A 16912-nucleotide genomic window follows, 5' to 3' on the forward strand; every position below is an offset into this window, starting at 1 on the left:
AGGTATACAACACTTTTTTTGATAGAATCGATTTTTTTTGTTACAAGGGGCTTCCAAAGAGAAAGCTCCATCTTCTTAGAAGTAACTAGGTGATGCAGTGAATAGCTCTCTGGGCCTGAAGTCAGGAAGACCTGAGTTCAGATCCATCCTCAGACACTTATTTGCTGTGTTACCTTGGCCAAATCACTAAATTTCTGTTTGCCTTAGTTTGCTCATCTGTTTAATGGGTATGATAATAATAGCACCTACCTACCACAGTTGTGAAGATCTAATGAGACAATATTTATGAAGTGATTAGCACAGTGCCTGGCACAATGTAGATGATATGTTAATGGTAGCTATTATTATTACTAATTCAAATCCACACTTCGTCTTCAACATACTGTCGTATAAAGTTGACTGGGTCACTGAGGGGTTAAGTGACATATACACAGCCACATAACCAGTATGTGTCAGAGGCAGGATTTTTATTCTTTTGGATTCTGATAACATCTCTCTACATGCCAGGGTTGCCTCTTGTATACTATTAAGAAGAATACATTAAAACAAAACCCTTCATTTGTAGTCTCTTAGAAATCCATGCTATTGAAAAAATACTCTAAATCACTATTGATTAGAGAAATGCAAATCAAAATGACTCTGAGGTACCACATTGCACCTATCAGATTGGCTAACATGACAAAATAGGAAAATGATAAATGTTGGAGAAGATGTGGGAAAATTGGAACACTAATGCATTGTTGGTGGAGTTGTGAAGTGATTCAACCATTCTGGAGAACAATTTGGAACTATGCACAAAGGGCTATAAAATGGTGCATAGCCTTTGACCCAGTAATACCACTTCTAGGTCTGTATCCCAAAGAGATCATAAAAATGGGAAAAGGACCCACATGTACAAAAATATTTCTAGCAACTCTTTTTGTGGTTGCAAAGAATTGAAAATTGAGAGGATGCCCATCAATTGGGGTATGACTGAACAAGTTGTGGTATATGAATGTGATGCAATACTATTGTTCCATTAGAAATGATGAGCAGGTAGAATTCAGAAAAACCTGAAAAGACTTGTATGGTCTGATGCTGAGTGGAGTGAGTAGAATCAGGAGAACACTGTACATAGTAACAGCCACACTGTGCAATGACTGACTTAGATAGACTTGGTTCTTATCAACAATGCAAGGTCTAAGACATCTCCAAAAGATTGCTATCCACATCCAGAGAAAGAACTATGGAGTCTGAATGCAGGTGGAAGCATACCATTTGCTCTCGTTTTCTTTTGTTGCTTTGTTTCTTCCTTCTCTTGGTTCCTTCCATTAGTTCTAATTCTTCTTTAGATCATGAATAATGTGAAAATATGCTTAATATTAATGTACAAGTAGAGCCTATATCAGATTGTACACCATCTTGGGAAAGGAGGAGGAAAGGGAGGGATATTAAATTTAAAACTCAAAATCTTATGGAAGTGAATGTTGAAAACTAAAAATAAATTAATTATAAAAAGGAAAAAAAAAGAAATCCATATTACCCAGAGACATATCACCACATGATTATTCACCATATCTTTTTAAAAGAGAAGTGGCTGTAAGGTCAAGTACTGTATGTCTGTAACTCCTCTCTGATTTTTGAGTAGTGTCTTACTTATTTTCATGTTCTAGGAAGTAATGATTTTAGTCTGCCATCAGTGTTGAACATATGAGCATAAGAAACATTTACGAAAAATAACTGGCTAAGTTTTATTAATGTGATCTCCTCAGCGATTTTAGATTTATGCCAAAATAGGGTGTATGCATCGAGTTCTAGAAACTCATGTTGGAAATCCAAACACGTTCTTAGATGCAGGGGACTAGTAATACTTATTCTCGTGCTCGTAAATATGGATACTTTGGAGTTTTTTGTTTTCATTGGTAAAAATTAAGATTATCTTGTTGATTTGGCTCATGTAACCTGTGGTTTGAACTCTCCTTTTGGAAAAGAAAGAACTTAAGATTGCTAAAGAGCCATCCTTTCCTGTTGGGCCTATACTATCTAAATAACTTATAAAAGTAGCGTAGGACAAGGTTGAGATTTGGTTCCTTCATAGCATGGCTCAGGTGTTTGTGATTCTGTGCTTTATCCATTGTCTAGGAACCTGTAACGTTCCTCCTGAAAACTTGGGTCATATGTGCCCCTCTTCATGAAACATTGCTTAGGCCAAGAGATGCCTCTGTTTCAGAGAAACCTGGAGTCTCTGAATTTGTTTAAATATTTGAATATTTTAAATATTTTGACAATTGCATTTCATTATATTTGATTTCCTTTGTAATGCTAGAATTCTTTCTTTTCTTTCTTTGTAAATTTAAAAATATTCTAAGAAGAAGTCTATAGGTTTCATCCATCTGCTAAAGGGACCCGTGGCACAAAAATGGTTAAGAACTCCTGATCTTTTATTTTTTCATAGCTTAGCCTAGGGACTCTTTACACTGCAGGATTTCTTCCCTCATTGCCTTCTCATTGGCACCCATCTCTTGGACCAAGAGTCTTTGCCACTGCTTCTCCATGGCTAACATTTCAGGGACTGGTTAGTACCCAGAGGGCTGGGCTAGTATGCAGCCTTCACCTACTAAGGAGCAATATCCACTTTCTTGTCTCCAACTTCTGGTCTGTCTCAGCTCTCCCTGAATCTCTTGAATTGCTTGACAGATCTCTCTGCTTCTTTTTATAGGCCTATTAAAGTAAAAGGCCTTAAATACATAATAGCCTGAGCAGTCCAATACTTAGATTGAATAAGTTCACAAGGAGCATTCTACCTATCAAGAATACACAGGGGGCAGCTAGGTGGCGAAGTGGATAGAGCACTGGCCCTGAAGTCAGGAGGACCTGAGTTCAAATATGGCCTCTATCCTTTACCCTAATCAAGTTGAGGTCCTCTTTATCAAAACTATCCTCATCAACCCTCTGCACTCAGAAGGGTTGTTTCCAAAAGGCACTAATTACTTATCAATTGTTTTAGAAAACCAAGTCATTATTATTTGTAAATATTGTGATCAAGGTTGTAATGAACTCATGCTACATTTCTTTATGAGTTCTTAGTTAAACCAAGGTGATGCTTTATGTGCTAGGAAAAGGCTCAGAAGATGGAAATCCTGAAATCAATTTCACCTGTGACCAAATGAGGGTTTGGGGAGCTGAAAAATTGGTGCATTTATCTGTTCTGACATGTAGTACTTAAGTGGAAAACTATGTCTATGTCGTATTTTTCCAGAAGAAAATCTTAGGCAGATTTCATTTTTTGGCTAAGTTTTAACAAAGTGGGTTGAACAAAGGGCTATTCCCTGCCAGGTAATTTTAACTAAATTAACCAGACCTTTTTTTCTCCCTCAAAAGTGCAAGGATGCTCGGTCTGAATTTACTTTCCTTGAGATTATCATTTTTTTAATTCCTCCCAAGTTTCCTACTTCGCATCCTGAGCTGTAACTAGGGCAGGCAGGAATAAGGACAGGAACAAGCGTTTATCAAGCTTTTTAAGAAGTATTATTACTATGTACCATTCATAGGCAAAAAGAAAGACAGTCTCTGCCTTCAAGGAGCTTATATTCTAATGGGGGAGGATAGCATAGAAGAGGAAGCTGAAAAATGGGGAGAAGAGTGACTGAACAAGGACGGGAGAAGGTACTCAGCTCAGTGTGGAGACATTGAGGGGCATGATGTTGAAGTACAGAAAATCAGGGGAACAAAGGCAGGCTTGGCCTGGCTATTTCACAAATTGGAGGCTATATGACAGTGGTAGGATGAGTCACTGGGTTTTTGATTCAGGCCACTAAAAGTACTGTCCTAGGGTGTTTTTCCTCCACTGCTCAACTCTACCCAAATGGCTGCATCCAGTTTGAACTGTCCTCTCTTCCACCCATCCGAGGTGCAAAAATCTCTAATTATAGCTGACCACATCTAATATAATAAACAACTGTACTTCCAAAACAAAAGAATTATTTTATTGCTTGAGGAAGAGACATCCTTCTCAATAGCTTTACATTGGATCTAGAATGTCCCAGCCTCATCTCCAGGTTTTTTTCCTTACTACTGGAATGGAATGGGAGGAACATGTGGCCTTCTCAACAAAACTCTCAACTAAAATCAATTATATCATTCTTTTTTCTTAGTACATAGCTGGTGTTTTGAAGGTAGGGGTCTGAAATTAATTTCTGAAAATGATGGCTCAAACAGCCATTTCTAAATTCAGGAAATCCCTGAAATCACAGAACTACTTTTGGAATTCTCCTATCTAGAAGAATTCTTCTAGGTTTTTCCTATAACATATAATAGTTCTGATTTTGGGAGTCTCTGTGACTTTGCTCAATAATTTTGTGTGTCCAGTAGTTTTAGCTTCTCCAGTATTAGCATTCTCTTGTCTATGCTGTCTTACATACTGTACTTTCTCCCATTTCTGTGTTAAGTTCAGACAGTTTTCTATAATCCCTTTTCCCAGGCTGGCACCTGGAGTTATCGTTTAAGAGAACCAACTCTGTGGAGATGGAGATTGCTATCCCCTCATCTCCCACCAACTTTAGACCATGTAGCAAGTCAGTCTAGCTTAAGCAAGGAGGCATCCTTTGGGGAGAGACAAAGACCATTATGTGCCAGACTTGTCAGACTACCACCACTACCTCAAACACTTTGACCTAGAGTTGACCTGCACAACTTGGCAGTAGGTAGGGGTCAAAATGAAAATAGGCTAAACTTCTTTGGGCCACAGGTAGGTTTTTAGTGAACTCACTTTCCAAGTAAAGGTATAATTAATGATCAAACTATTTTGAAAATAAACCATATTAAAAAAGGGAAATTTCAGTTAATATCAATTAATTATACTTACTAAGATTTTTATTGATCATGAAATTATATTAAAAATTACTTTGCAATTCCACTTCCGGGAACCAAGATGGCAAGTGAGAAGTAAGTCACTCTTACCATCTCTTATTAACCTCTGAAAGCCCAGAAAATAACACACCAGGAAAAACCCTAGAATTGCTGAACCAGAAGAAAGATGGGGTACAGCAGTCCAGTAGCCCAGGTAGCTTGAGGGATTAACAGGAAAGGCCCCTCTTGCCCTGAGGGAAGGGGAGTAGTATAGAACGGGAGGCGTCCCAACAAGCTAGCTGAAAGCCCCCACCTCAGCATACTAGGGGAAGATCCTGAAACCCAGGTGATGGAACAGGCATACACCAACACCAGGACCCCCAAGTGCCTCAGTAAGGGCAGGGGAACCAGCGGAAACCAGTTCAAAAAACCACCACGTGCCTCGGCGTTCTACAGCGACCAAGTCTCCCAGTGCCTCAGCAAAACTCTGGGAAGCACTCCAAGGGGCTCCAGGGAGATAAACATCCTGCAACATCCATATGAAAGGAGCTGAAGAAAGCAAAAAGAAGGAATACTATTTTGCTGTATGAAATGGTGAGCAAGCAGACTTCAGAAAAACCTGGAAAGACTTCTATGGTCTGATGCTGAGTGAGGGGAGCAGAACCAGGAGAATGTTATACACAGTAACAGCCATGTTGTGCAATGATTAATATTGATAAGACTTAAACATTCTCAGCAATTCCAGTATCTAAGACATCTCCAAAGGCTTCATGATGGAAAATGCTATTCATATCCAAAGAAAGAGCTATGGAGTTTGAATGCAGATCGAAGCATACTATTTGCTATTTTTTTTTCTTCTCTTGTGCTTTGTTTCCTCTTTCTGGTGGTTCCTCCTATTGGTTCTAATTCTTACTTACAACATCACTAATGTGAAAAAAAATTACTTTGCTAAGCGGTACAAGTTTTAATACATTTTTCAGGTTTTCTGACTGTTTACATTTAGTTAATGGAATATATTACACTTTTTGTCAGCAATCAGTTTATCGTACTCTGAATCATGTTTGAAATCAATTTCTTTAGAAATCTGAAAACTAACCTTAGTAGTTGCCTCATTTTCTGAGTTTACTTTCTTGAAAAACCATTGTTCCGACTGAGATTTTTCAACAATTTGGATGCTTTAATTTGTTTTTCATTGGTGTCCAATTTGCTTAAGTCAGGATGTTTTGATTTGAAATGACAACAAAGATTGTATTCCTTCAGAATGGCTATTACTTCTCGGCAGACATGGTGCAATATTTTATCTCTTGTATAAGTAAACAGGTATCTATTTGTCCACTCCACATCAAATATATTTACAGAACCAGAAGGCATTAACTTAATCAATTGAAATAGTTTGATGAAGAGTTTCAAATCGAAAACTGAGAGAGTATCCACCATTTGTGGAATGTTTGAACTTGTTTTGGTATATGAATGTGATGAAAAACTATTGTGCTATAAAAAAATGGTGGAAGGGATGAAACCTGGAAGATATGAGTGAATTAATGCATAATAAAGTAAGCAGACAAATAGGAAATTGAGGCCCAGGGAAATCAAATAACTTGTCAAAAGTCACATAGTACTTTAGTGGCATTTGGGACTAGAATTTGGGGCACCTGAATATTTTTCAGCATAATTCCCCCCCCTATAAATTATTTATGACCTTAACTAAGTAGTAATGTCTTGTATTTTTGGTTGATTAAAGCAGTGGTGAATTTCAGGAAAACCTTAGACCTGTGTTTTTTTTTTTTACCCTGCCTCTATAATATTTGACTCAACTTTCTCCAAATGTTTCATATTAACAAATAATAAAGTAACTTCATAGCTCTTAAAGCAACCTTAAAGCACTATATCAATGATTGCTATATTTATGTATTATCACTGAGAATGCCTCTGTGGTTTAACTCAGTAAGAATACCTCATTTCATTGTGGTAGACTGAGGTCACCTTCCTCTTTGTCTTGCCTAACAGTAAACAGTAGGTATGACTGTAGCCATATAGTGAGATTCATCCATTGGGCTGGTTGGTTTCCACCTACATACACAGTGTGGCTTCTTAGAACGGATGAGTAAACACACAGAATTTATTAGAACTACATCAGGAAGAAAATGATAATTGGATTCAGAGGGAGGGCATCATTTGCAACTAGGAGAGTGCAGGGCAGTTGATTGGGCTGGAATTCTTATAGCAGTAGCAAATAACACCCTAGTGGGTTCATTTTAAGTCAGAGTCTGATCCAGGAGTGCAGCCTCAAGGCCACATGTGGCCTTCTAAGTCCTCGGGTGTGGCCTTTTGACTGAGTCCAAGTTTTGCAGAACAAATCCTTTTATTAAGAGAATTTGTTCAGTGAAGTTTGGATTCAGTCAAAAGGTCACACCCGAGGACTTAGAAGGCCACAGGTTCCCCACCCCTGGTCTAATCACTTCTCTGCCCTACAGAATTAGAAACTGAAGCTTTAGTCATCCCAACCAGAGGCTATTAAGCTATGAGTGACTGACTCAGTTTAACAAAATTCTCAAATAACAGATTACTTATAAAACATAATGGATTGTTAATTGAAGACTCACCTGGTATGGGAGCCAGTACCAATCACATGCAAGGGGATATTCCCTCCTCCTTATGGTTACATCCACTCAGGAGACCAGATAATAAAGCCCGAAATTTTTATTTTAAACCTTTTCCTTTCCTACTTCTTACATGTTGAGGTGATGACTGAGACCTGGTTCTCTTCTGATGACATTGCTTCCCTTGCTACCCTTTCAAATTACTAGGTATACTTTTTTTTCAATACCCGTTCCCCTAATTCAATAGGAAAAGTAGAGAGATCAGAGTCTTCCCTGCTCCCCATTTCCAATTTCATACTCTCTCAATATCATCATTACTTACTGAAACCTATACTCTTTTGAGGTTCACATTATTTAAATTTATCACACAATCCAGACATTCCTCTTCCTTCCCCAGTGAGTTCAGTGCCACTTTATAATCTCCTCCACTCTAACACCTGCCCTTATACTGGGGGGCATCAACATATATATTAGTCTTCCATCAAATACCCTAACTTCCCAGTTCTTTAGTCTGCTCTGTTCCCATGATCTGCTGTTGTACTTCACTTCAGCTATACACAGAAACGATCATACCTTTGACCTTGCCATCATCCACAAGTATTGCATTCCCATGTTCATGAAAGGATTTTATCTGGTCATAATCTTTAATCCTTCCCTCTTTGTTATGTTTGCTGTGACCTCCACTCTCTCCTTGCTTTAGTTCCACCTCTGTATTGGCTACTTTCTCTGCCCTAATGTATTACAACCCCTTATTGAATCAGTTTAACTCTGTGCTCCCTTCTCTTCTCTGGTCTCTTGCTCCCTTGTCCTGTCTCAGATGATGGCCTTGTGAAAGGCCAACCTTGGATTACTCCTAGCATCTGCTTCCTTCATTTCTATTCATATGCTGCTTAACGGAGCTGGTGAAAATCATAAGTCTTGTTGACTGGGCCCACTACAAATTTACATTATTTAATTTCAACTGAAACCTCATCCCGGCAAGGCATTCCTACCATTCTCTAATCACTTCACTGCCTCTTTGTCCATGGCAGCTATTCCCAAACCTTCTTGTTTCTTCTCATGCCTCCTATACACCCTACCTTCTACCTTCTCTGCTAAGGACTTTGCTTTATAATTCACCAAAAATTCAAGGCTTTTTGCTCAGAGTTCTTGCTTTTTTCCTCATTCTCAGTTCACATTACTAAAACATTTTCCACCTCTATTTCCTCCTTTACTCTACATGAAGAAATGGCCCTTTTCCTTGTTAAGGGCACCCTTTTTATATGCACCCCCTTGATCCCACCCTCTCCCAAATTTTCCAACATGTTGTCCCCACTTATTTTTTCCATTTTTTCATCTTCAATTTATTCATATTTACTTGTTCCATCCTTGTTGCCTACAAGTATCTCTATATCTTCCCATCCTTAAAAAACCAACACTTTATACAACCATTCATAATAGCTATTATCACACGTTTTTCCTTCCCCTTTTGGCCAGATTCCTTGAGAGAGCCTTCCTTACTAAGTTCTTCCACTTCCTCTTAATCTCTTCTAAACCTTCTGCAATATGGCCCAACTTTCAACTAAAGCTGTCCTCTTCAAATTTACCAGTGATCTCCCAATTGTCAAATCCTGTAGATTTTTCTCAGTTCTCATCCTTCTTAACCTCCTTGCGACATTTGATACTGTTGATCACCATCTTCTCCTGACTGTGCTACTCTCTAGTTTTTTGTGACACCATTCTCCTCTGATTTTTTCTACCCGTCTTATTCTTTCATCTCATTCTTATTTGCTGGATTTTTATCCTTGTCCCCTGAGACTCTCTTCTCTCTTTATACTCTCTCACTTGGTTGTCTTATCAGTTCATATGGGTTTAATTATCTTTATGAAGATGATTCCTAGATTCATTCATCCAGTCCTAGTGTGTTTTCTGAGCTTTTGTCTCACCTAACTACCTCTTAGTTATCCATCTATATAAATGAATATTCTATAGGTATTAACATATCAACGTGCCCAAAACAGGACTCATCTTTATCCTTCAACTCCTTCCCCTTCCACCTTCCTCTTTCAAACTTTTCTATTACTATTTAGGGTCCCAAAAATTTCCTAATCACTCAGATTCACAGGCGTGGTGTCATCCTTAGCTCCCCAGTTACATTCACCTCACGTATCTATTTTTGTTATTAGATACTGTCTATCTTTACAATATCTTTTCTATATATCCCTTTCTCTCTACTCACACAGCCACCACCCTAGTTCAAGTCCTCTGATTGGTCCCCCTCTTTCAAATCTCTCCCCACTTTAATGGATCCTCCACTCAACTGCCAAAGTGATTTTCTTAAAGTATAGTTCTGACCATGTACCCCCATCTGCCCACTACATGATTTGCAGTGGTTCCCTAGTACCTTCTGGTGTTAAAAAGCTTTTCATAAGCTAGCTTCTTCCCATCCTTCCAATGTTGTTTAGTCCCTCGCATGTAATCTACAATATAGCTACCTTGTCCTACTTGGTGTTATTCACACAGGATACTACTTTTCCTGTCTCAGTGTCTTTACACTGACTTTCCTCTATGTTTAGAATGCTCTTACTCTTCACCGCTTCCTACTAGTTTCCTTGACTTCTTTAAAGATTCCACACAAATCATGGGTTCAAATTTAACCCTATATCAGATTGCACACCACCTTGGGGAGGGAGAGGGGAGGGAAGGGGAGAAAATTGAAAACTCCAAAGCTTATGGAAGTAAGTGTTGAAAACTAAAAATAAATTAATTAATTAAAAAAATTAACCTCTGATACTAGCTGTGTGACCATGGCTAAGTCACTTAACAACTCTGAGCCTCAGTCAACTACCTAAAGTATATCTTCTAAGATATAGACAGCTTTTAATCTGCCACAATGATACAGAGCTTACACAGTGATGAAAACAGTTCTTTTATGTGTTATGGTCACTTTACAAGTGAGGAAACTTTTGCTCTGAGAGGGATAAAGTGACTTTCCCAAGGTCATATAACTGGTAAATATCAGTTTCCAGGGTTAACCCTAGGTTTTTCTTGACCCCACATCCTTGACGTTTCTCAGTAAAACATGCTGCCCACAGGGGCCTCCAAAATGTAGTTTAAAGATCTTCAAGAAAATACCTATAAAATTTAATAAGAAAGTGCTTTGATTTCTAAATATCCCACATTTTATGCTTCCATTGTAATGAAGAAAAAAATATTGAAGTCTCCTGGTTTTTATTCATGTCTTCTCATCCTAGGCCATTTCAGAAGATAAAAAGGTTGAAGAAGTTACAAAAGATTTTCAAGTAAAATAGTTATTTTAAGCATTTAAAAAAAACAATGAATATAGAATCATAGAATCTCTGAGTTGCAATGGACATCAAAGGTCACTTTAATTAGTTCAACTGAAACCAGAATCCCTGCTTTTAAGTGGTTAAACATGAGCTAAGACTAGTACTCCCAGTGACATAAGTGCTGGAGGAGCAGTGGGGTTTTTGGAGTTTTGTATTTTCAATTTACTTCACTACCCAGTTCTCATTAAATTCCTCTTACCAAAGACTTCTTGTGTCAAACTGTTTGATCTATGAGAGGAAATACTGGATAGATACTCCAGGCAAAGGATTGAAAAGCAACTGACCCAAAACAGCCTTCCGAATTTGGGTTCCTGCAGTAATGGGCGTAGGAAAATTTTGTTCAGTATGGCTCGTGTTTACCTCCAGAATAGCACTATACATCATCTTTTTGGGAAAAAAAAAACACATTTCTTTGGAGGATTCATTTTTGCAAGGATCCAGAGTAACTAATATTCTTTATTACTTAAGTGTTTAATGAGGCTAGCTGACATAGCTTATTTCTCTGGCATTTTGTACTCACACAAACTGTATAAGGGCCTGAGGAGAATGACACAATGGCATTGAACTTTTTTCATTCTTTACAGCATCTGTTTCTCAAACCAATTTGAAAACATTATAATAACATGTTAAACATTTGTAATGTCTTCAAGCTTTCAAATAAGGTATTGCTTAATGAAATTTCTGATTAATTTTAAATTTTATTTTCAATTTACCCCATGCTATAAATGTTAAAAATTCAGTTGCACTTTCATCTTGAGCCTAATGGGGAATGACCTAAGCCATGGCTGTGGCTACAAGGCAGAAGAAGCACTTGGGATTTGGGATCCCTGAATGTTGGTTTATTTTCTCATCTAGATCTATCCATTACTTCTCTGGAGTTATGACTAGTAGAGAAGATTTTTGTCTTTTCTTTCTTAGTAACCATCTATGCCCTATGAATTGTTGACGTTCCAGCTGTCCTGGATGTCCTTTTGCCTTGCTGCCATCAGACCCAGTCTCCTTAGGCTCTTCTTCTGTCGTATCTTTTCCAGGACCCACCAGTATTTCATTCCTGGAGATATAACTTCATGTTCATAGAGAACTATTTCATTTAACTGAACTTTGCTTAATTCTTCAATAATTCTCTGAAAGAAATGGTTCTTTTGCCCCCTTCTAACTCATTTATTTCTATTTGCATACATGAACCTTTTTAGAAGATCTCTGTCTCCATAAAAATACACAGGTTACAAAATAAGTCAAAAGCCTTGATGACTTGATAATACCTGAGGCTTATGTAATCAGTAATTTAAAATTTGCAAAGTGTTTTATGTATGTTATTTTTTTGAGTCCTCCCAACTACTGAGTGAGGCTGGTACTCCAGCTCATTCTTGGTTTACAGATGAGGAAACAGTTTCATTGAGGCAAAATGATTTTGCCCTGATTTCATAGCCAGTAAGTATCACAAGGGCTACTTGAACCCAAGTCTTTTTGAAATCTAGCACTCTGTCCAGCCATACCAAGCTGACTCTGAACAAAGAAGAGAATAATAGTTATTAGTTACAGTGTAAAGAAAAACATGTCATATTAGCTTGAATAAGCAATTAGAATCCATTTCTAGTGTTGTAATTTTGTGGAAAACACAGAAACAAATGGCACCAAATGAACCTGAATAATGCTAGCTGTAATTGATCAGGACAGTTGCTGTTATAATGAAATCAGTTAGTAGAAGGAAAACAAAATTCCACTGACAATGAGTAGTTTGTGAGTAATTCAAATGTCAAAAATTAGAGAGATTTACCATTGTGTAGCCATTTACCAATAACCCCTCCCAGGCCATGCTACTTACTTCCTAAATATTCAGTTAGGAATAGCAAGGAAGTGAAGTTTTCTGTTTCTCAATGCTGACATTTCTGTAGTATTTCTTAAGGGCATTTGTTCATTCTGAATGATGTTTGCAATCATAACTTCACTAATGGGAAATGCTGCACCAAGTAAAATGCCAATTTGACTTGCAACATATATTTCCACCTCCCCTGGCTTCTTTTCCCCTGTGTGTACCCATCCTCCCATATACTTCTACTTCCCGCCATGAATCTTTGCTTTCTCCTTGAATCATGTAGGACTATGCCCCATACCATTAATATTTATCTTTTTAGTTTTATTTTTTTCAAGTACACGTGGAAATTTTTTTAACATTCATTTAAAAAATTTTTGAGATTGAAATTCACTCCCTCCTTCCCTTCCTACTTCCTGTCCTCCCACCTCGAGAAGGCAAGTAATTTGATGTAGATTATACATGTGCAGTCATGCAAAACATTTCCATATTAGCCATGTTGCAAAAGAAAACAGAAAAAAATAAGAAAAATAAAAATTTTAAAGTATGCTTCCATCTGTGTTAAGATTCAGTTCTTTCACTGGAGGTAGATGGCATTTTTCATCATAAGTCCTTCAGAATTGTCTTGGATCATTGTGTTATTAAAAAAGCGAAGTCATTCACAGTTGACCATCCTACAATATTGTTATTACTATTTATAATGTTCTCCTGGTTCTGCTTACTTCACTTTGCATCAATTTATGGAACTCTTTCCGGGTTTTTCTGAAAGCATCCTGCTCATCATTTCTTACAGCACAGTAGTATTCCATCATAATCAGATGCCACAATTTGTTCAGTCATTCACCAATTGATGGACATCCCCTCAATTTACAATTCTTTGCTACCACCAAAAGAGCTGCTAGAAATATTTTTGTATATATTGGTCCTTTCCACCCCCCCCCTTTTTATCTCTTTGGGATACAGATGTAGTAGTGTCATTGCTGGGTCAAATGATACGCACAGTTTTATAGCCCTTTGGGCAAAGTTCCAAATTGCACTCCAGAATGGTTGGATCAGTTCATAACTCTACCAACAGTACATTAGTGTTCCATTTTTTCCCCATGTCTCTGCCAGTATTTGTCATTTCCTTTTAATATTAGCCAATCTAATAGGTGTGAGGTGGTACTCCAGAGTTGTTTTAATTTTCATTTTTCTAATCAATAGCAATTTAGAACTTTTTAAAATATGACTATAGATAGCTTTGACTTCTTCATCTAAAAACTGTGCACATCTTTTGACCATTTATCAACTGGGAAATGACCCCATAATTCTTATAAATTTGACTCTGTTCTCTATATATTTGAGAAATGAGACCTTTATCAGAGAAACTTGCTATAAACTTTCCCCCTATTTTCCTGCTTTCCTTCTAATCTTGGCTGTATTGGTTTCATTTGTGTGAAACTTTTTTTTAATTTAATGTAATCATAATTATTCATTTTACATCCCATGATCCTCTCTATCTCGTTTAGTCATAAATTCTTACCTTATCCAAAAATCTGACAGATAAGATTTCCCATGCACTCCTATTTTGCTTATGATATTATCTTTATGTCTAAATCATCAATCTATTTTGACCTTATCACAGTGTATGGTATGAGATGTTGGTGTATACCTCGTTTCTATCAAACTGCTTTCCAGTTTTCCCAGGAATTTTTCTCAAATAATGAGTGCTTATCCCCAAATCTTGGATCTTTGCATTTGTCTAACACTAGATTACTATGGACATTTATTACTGAGTATTGTGTAAATAATCTGTTCCACTGATCCTCTGCTCTATTTCTTAGCCAGCACCAGATCGTTTTGTTGATTACTACTTTGTAATGGTTTGAGATCTTGTACTGCTAGGCTGCTTTCCTTCATTTTTTTTTATTGATTCCCTTGACATTCTTGACTTTTTATTCTTCTAGATGAATTTTGTTATGATTTTTTCTAGTTCTATAAAATAACTTATTAGTAATCTAAACTTTTATTTTTTACTTCAGTGGTTTTATTTATTAGTTCAATGGTTTTCTTTCAATTCTATTAATTTCTCCTCTGATTTTCAGGATTTTCAATTTAGTCTTTAATTGGGATTTAAAAAAATTTTTTTTCTAGTTTTTTTTTTCTTTTTTTCTTTTTTGGTTGCACGTCCAATTCACTGATCTACTCTTTCTCTGTTTTATTTATGTAAGCTCTTAGAGATGTAAATTTTCCCTTAAGTACTACTTTGGCTGCATCCCATAAATTTTGGTATGTTTTCTCATTATTGTCATTTTCTTTAATTGAAATAATTGATTGTTTCTATGACCCACTTTGACCCACTCATTCTTTAGGATTAGGTTAGTTTCCAATTAATGTTTAACCTATACTTCCATGGCCCTTTATTGAATGTATTTTTTTTTTTGCATTATGGTCTGAAAAGGATGCATTTAATATTTCTTCTTATCTGCACTTGATTGTAAGTTTTTTTTTTTAAATGCACTAACACATGGTCAGTTTTTGTGAAGGTGCCATGTACAGCTGAGAAAAAGGTATACTCCTTTCTATTCCCATTTATTTTTCTGTGGAGGTCTGTTGTATCCAATTTTCTAAGATTCTATTCATCTTTTTTACTTCTTATTTATTTTTTGGTTAGATTTATCTAGTTCTGAGAGAGGAAAGTTGAGGTCTCCCACCAAAATAGTTTTACTGTCTACTTCCTCCTGTAACTCATGTAACTTTTTATTTAAGAATTTGGATTTATTTGGTGATTTTGGTTAATCGAATCTACAGATGACTCCTAGATCTTTGATTTTAGCCTTCTTTACTGTGCTCTGGTCACATATCACTGAGTCTTTGCTAGACGTGTCTACCTGGATTTTCCATAGGCTTCTCAATCATATTCAAAATGGATCTCACTCTCCTTCCTTCTAAACCCACTCTTCTTTTATACTTATCTATTTCCACTGAGTCTACCACCATCCTTCCATTCCTAGAAGTTTGCAATGTCAGAGTCATCTTGGACTTTTTCCTCTGCCTTACTTCCATATTCAATCAGATGCTAAGTCCTTCCTGTTGATTCTCCTTTCTCAATATTTCTCACATGTCTTCCCTTCACTCACTTGTTCATCATGTTAGGTCATGTCTTTTTCACCGCTTGCCTAGATTATTGCAGTAGCTTCCTAATAATTAATTGGTCTCCCTATTACAGTCTTGTACCTATCCAACCTATCTTCCAACCTCAGCTTGGCCTTCAAAGCCTTTTTTTTTTAACTTCTTTTTGGTTACCTTTCCAGACTTGCTTCATGTTACTCTTATTACATATTCAACATTACAGTCAAACAGGCCTATCACTTATTCTCTCAACTATATAGGTCATATTTTATATGTCCTCATGTATTTCTAAAGACTGATGGCATACCTTGAATGGCCTGTTTTTTTTTTTATCTGTTCTTCTTGAAATTGTTTGCTTTCTTCAAGGCTCACCTCAGGTGATATCGCCTACAGGAAACCTTTACTAGTCGCTTCTAGTTCTTGGTATTCTCTTCCTCTTCAATGTATCCTGTCTTTACTTACCTCCCTACATGTCATATCCTCCAGTGAAAGGTAAACTTCTTGAGGGAAGAAATGTTTTAATATTTTGCTTTGTATCCTCAGAACTTAGCATAATACCTGGCACAAGGAGGTTCTTAATAAATGTTGATGGAATTTAGTGTCATATCGAGCTTCTTGAACAGTTACATCAACACTTTTATATCTATTGAGCATTAGATGGCAGGACGGAATTGTGCAGTTCCATGTCAAACATCACTGAAGTGACATTCATTATAACACAACTCTGCTGTGTTGACTATGAGTAGAGAATAGGTGACAACAAGATGCCCAAGGACTTTCTATATGGGGAGCTAGCATGGAGGCAGAAGTAAGGAGGACAGAAGAAATGCTTTTAAAAGGCTGTGCCACTTAAAGTAATACATTATCATTGAGGTGGCTGGGAAAAACAGCAGTAGCAGATGAGCCAACTTGTTATGATGTTTTATGACATAAAAGTGACAGCCCTTTCTGAACAAAGGGTTTGAGCCATCTTTGAAATGGAAGCAGAACCCCAAAGGGACTGTAAAACTGAAAATCAGAGATCAACTTTTACATGTAGATCATCTAAAAAAAAGGATTTAGTACATAGTCATCTCACCAGTCACATCTGGGCACACATTTAGTAATGAGTTATCTGTAAATGTGACTCTGTGTGTGTGTGTGTGTGTGTGTGTGTGTGTGTGTGTGTATATGTTGAGGGGGGTGAGGTAGAAGGATGTAGTTCACTGTTTAACAGATTTTGAACAGCAATT

Source organism: Vombatus ursinus, unplaced genomic scaffold (genome assembly GCF_900497805.2).
Source record: "Vombatus ursinus unplaced genomic scaffold, bare-nosed wombat genome assembly UNPS02014903.1, whole genome shotgun sequence".
NCBI classification, from domain to species: Eukaryota; Metazoa; Chordata; class Mammalia; order Diprotodontia; family Vombatidae; genus Vombatus; species Vombatus ursinus.